Source organism: Jaculus jaculus, chromosome 14, assembly GCF_020740685.1.
Source record: "Jaculus jaculus isolate mJacJac1 chromosome 14, mJacJac1.mat.Y.cur, whole genome shotgun sequence".
Lineage (NCBI taxonomy): Eukaryota > Metazoa > Chordata > Mammalia > Rodentia > Dipodidae > Jaculus > Jaculus jaculus.
This window is the reverse complement of record NC_059115.1, coordinates 10381399-10386438: the sequence shown is the minus strand read 5'-3', so window position 1 is coordinate 10386438 and position 5040 is coordinate 10381399.

The following is a 5040-nucleotide window of genomic DNA, read 5'->3' as shown; positions in this document are numbered from 1 at the left end:
AAATTCCAGGTCAGCCTGGAAATTTTCTTGGTTGGCGTCTTTATGTTTGAAATATTCAGATGTAATGTTACTGATTACATGTGAGTCTGTTCTTTCTACAACTGCTTACCCTAAGAAATATCCATCCTCTGGGCCACCTAGTAGAAGGGTCCTGTACTCATGTGCCCATTGAGAAGAGGAGAGGAGTGAAGGGCTGGAAGAAAGAAGGGGAGGGGAGAGGAGAGGAGGGATAGGGAAAAGAGGGGAGGAAAAGAGAAAAGTCAAGACAAGAATAGAAGAGAAAAGAAATAGAAGAAGAAGAGAAAAGAAGATAACACCAGATTACTCAGCACAAACCTTAAAAGCATGAAGGCCTTGGAATGATGTATTCTAAGTTCTGAAAGAAATCAACTGCCTACCAAGATTACATTGTCCGGAAAAGAATCTATCCAAATTAATGGAGAAATAACGACCTACAAAAAAAATAATAATAATAAGGGTAAAGGAATTGATGACAATTAAACTAGCTTTACATAAAATACATGAAGGAACTCTTCACATGGAAGAGAAAGCAAAACACACACTGGAGAAATAGGAAAAAAAATGAGACATACTGAAATAATAGTTAAAACAAGTGAGTAAAGAGAAAACAGGAAGCATTATAAAAAAAGAAGAATGGAAAGAATAACTAAATACCTCTTAACAATCACTCTTACTAACAATCCCCTCAATGTCCCAACCAAAAGACACAGGCTTGCAGACTGGATTCAAAGGCAGGATCCTGCCATTTCTTTCTTCCAGGAAACTCATCTCTCAATAGAAGATAGACACTGTCCTAGGGTAGAAGGATTGGAAATAGTATTTCAAGCAAATGGACCAGGGAATCAAGCACAGTTTGCTATCCTAATATTTGTCAACATAGACTTGAAACCAACATTAGTGAAGAAAGATAAAGAAAGTCATTGATTACTGATTACAGGAACACTCCAACAGGAGGATATTACAATCCTAAACATATATGCAACTAACACAGGGACTCCCAATTACATCAGACAAACAGTATTAGACTTAAGGTCACAAATACCACCAAATACAGTTGTAGGGAGCAACTTCAATACCCCACTGTCATCAACTGACCGGACATCCCGGCAAAAAATAAACAGGGAGACATCTGGATTAAATAATGTCAAAGTACAAAAGTGCCTAACACATATCTACAGAAAATCCCATCCAAATGCTGCAGAACATACACTTTTCTTAGCAGCACATGGAACATTCTTGAAAATAGACCATATATTAGGACACAAAGCAAATCTTAGCATGTATGGGAAAACTGAATAATCCTTTGTACTCTATCTGACCACACTGGGATTAAACTGCAAATCAGCAATAAGAACTACTACAGAGGGCTGGAAAGATGGCTTCATGTTTAAGGCATTTGCCTGCAAAGCCAAAGGACCCTGGTTCAATTCCCCAAGACCCATGTTAGACAGAAGCACAAGGGGACTCATATGTCTAGAATTCATTTGCAGTGGCTGGGATCCCTGGTGTGCCCTTTCTTTTTCTCATTTTCTTTCTCTCTTTCTCTCTCCCCCCCCTCTCTCCCAGGTTCTCTGTTAAATATATATATATATATATATATATATAATATTTAAAAACGAACTACTACAGAGCATACATAAATTCATGGAGACTAAACAGTACACTATTGAATGATGAATGGGTCAGTGAAGACATCAAAAAGGAATTCAATAAAATCATAGAATCAAATGATGATGAGACTACAACATACCAAAACTTTGGGACACAATAAAGACAGTCCCAAGAGGTCAATTTATAGCCCCAAGTGCCTATGATAAGAAATTAGAGGGCTGGAGAGACAGCTTAGTGGTTAAGAAGTTGCCTGTGAAGGCTAAAGACCCTGGCTCGAGGCTCGACTCCCCAAGATCCACATTAGCCAGATGCACATGGCAGCACATGGGTCTGGAGTTCTTTTGCAGTAGCTGAAGGCCCTGGCACACCCATTCCAACCCTCTCTCTCTCTCTCTCTCTCTCTCTCTCTCTCTCTCTCTCTCTGTCTCTTTCTCTCTCTGTTGCTCTCATACAAATAAATAAAAATAAACAAAAAAAAACTTTAAAAAAAGAAATTGGAGAGTTCACAAGTAGCAATTTAATTCTTCACCTTAAGACCTTGGAAAAAGAAGGACAAGGCAAAGGGAAAATTAGTAGACAGGAGGAAATAATAAAGATCAGGGCAGAAATTAATGAAATACAAATGAAAAAAAAATACAAGAATCAATGAACAAAATAGTTGGTTCTTTGAAATGATAAACAAGACTGATCAACCCTGTTGCAGTCCGGTTCGCATTGCTGGTAGAAATCACCCAACCAAGAGCAGCTTCTGGAATAAAGAGGTTTATTTTGGTTTACAGGCTTGAGGGGAAGCTCCATGATGGCAAGGGGAAATGATGGCATGAGCAGAGGGTGGACATCACCCACTTGCCAACATAAGGTAGACCATAGCAACAGGAGAGTGTGCCAAACACTGGCATGGGGAAACTGGCTATAACACCCATAAGTCTGCCCCCAGTAATATACTTCCTCCAGGAGGTATTAATTCCCCAAATTTCCATCTGCTGGGAACCGAGCATTTAGGACACCTAAGTTTATAGGGGACACCTGAATCAAATCACCACAAACCCTTAGAAAATCTGACAAGAAGAAAGAGAAAAGAAACAAAAATTAGTAAAATTAGAGATGAAAAGGTCACCATAACAAGAGATAAAAAAGAAATTAAGAAAATCATACAGATATATTTTAAGAACATATATACCTCTAAGATAGAAAATCTGAAAAAAATGGATGATTCATTGATTCATATGACCTACCAAAATTAAATAAAGATGAGATAAACCATTTAAATAGACCTGCAGAAAGTACGGAAATCCGAGCAGTTATAAAAAGCCTGACAACTAAAAAGACTCCAGGCCCAGATGGATTCACTGGTAAATTTTGCCAGACTTTCATGAAAAAACTAACACCACTGCTCCTCAAACTTTAACATAAAAAAGAAAAGGAAGGAATTCTTCTGAACACCTTTTATGAAGCCACCATCACCCAGATTTCAAAACTGAAAATAGAACAAAAGAGAAAAGAAAGAAAGAAAATTACAGACCAATCTCCCTCATGAACATTGATGCCTTAGGGGTACAAAGCCTGCTCTTTTCTGGATAGATGTATACATTATCTCAGCAAACTGCCCTGTAAACACTACACTTAATGTTCATATTCATTTATTAATGCTACTGTAACTTCTGGCTAGAGAAGCTTCTGTTTTCAGATAGCAATGACCACTGGGATGACCCAAAAGGCAACATAGTGCTGAGAAGAAATGATGGAGGAGAGTCCAGCACTGAAACATCTCTATCACACTCTTCAAGGTTCAGCATCCATTGCAGAAGAGGTAGTGGAAATAATGTAACATCAAAGGAAGGGTACCACTCCTTACAATCCAACTGTCCAGACAGAAATAGGCCTCAATATCGATGACCTCACAGTGCCTAGCAATACCTGCACAAGAAAGTCATAATAGGAGCAAAGGATGATGACATCAAATTAAAGGACAGATTAATGAAGAGACAGTGCCTGTCTTTCCACCATAAATACTTCTGCTGGAGTGATTCATATCAAGTTGAGTAATGTTTTTTGTTCTAGCATCTAGGGTATCTGCAGTATCTAGAACTTCTTGGGTTAGAAGTTTTAGGAACACCTAGGGTTTTTGGTTTCTTTGCTTTGTTTTGTTTGGTTGGTTGTTTTTTGTTTTTTGTTTTTCATTGTTGTTGTTATCTGGTTTTTTGATGTTTCATTTTGATTTTTTTGACTTTTTCCTTTCTCAAGGTAGTATCTAGCTCTAGCCCAGACTGTCCCGGAACTCATTATGTAGCTTCAAAGTGGCCTCAAACTCACATCTTAATGTACTCTGTGCATAAAGAATGATCCTTGAGGTATCACCCTACCTGATTTCAAGGTATTTTACAGAATTGACCCTAAAGTTTTTATTCAATATTTTGTCAATATTACTAAATATTTTATACCATTGCTCATCTTTTTTTTAGGATAATGAATGGAAATTATTTGCAGGTATTTTTACATTGTGGTATTGTAATAAGTTAGTGTATATCTAATGCTTTGTACAATTAAATTAGTTATATAAATTTTGGTATGGTATATTTGTCATGGTTCACTACATAAAATACATACATGGTATACAAGATTATTATATTGGCCTAAACATTAAGGGGTAGGTTGTGAAAATTGTCTACACAGTGGAGTTGGTGTGAACCCAGTTGATGGTCAGTTCATAAAGCAAGATCTCTCAGCAGTCTCAAGCTAGTGTTGGAGGCCAGAAGATTTGTGGATAGTCACTGCTCTTCATCACACATTGGACGCCTGGATGAGCTAGATTCTGCTATTGACAAGGGATGGGTTAGCAGCAGCGACATTAAGATAAGTGCTCTGATTTGGTAGGAGTTGATTTTTCTCTGTGTTGATCTAATTCACCCTTGTGCTGGTACCCAGTTCAACAAGAAAAGAGCACCCTTGCTTGTTTCACCAATTGTTCTTAGTTTCAGCTGGGACCCTTTTGAGGTATAATGGGATGGCTCTTTCCTTAGAATCTTCATCTATCTGAAAAAGAGAAGCAGATTCTCCAACAGAGCGTAAGTTAACATCATTCAAATGAGATAACCCTTACTTTTTTATACAGAATTTAATAGGTGTAGGCCCTCTTGTAGACCACAGTTGATGGTAGCTTGATAATGGAGAGCAGGCTTATGTTTGGATATGGTCCTGACTTGTTTCCCAGATCCAGCTATGGCTCCCATACCACTGAAGGGATCAGTTAGCAAATCAAGAGCAGTTGGTTTTCCACCATGCTTTGTGCCACTATTGCACTTGTGTGAGCATCACAACAGGTTATTTGCTGCCAAGTAGGTAAGACCATGAGTTGCTTGCACAGATATTGGTCATTTTTCCCTAGTAGCCCATGTAGCACCTTCTGGC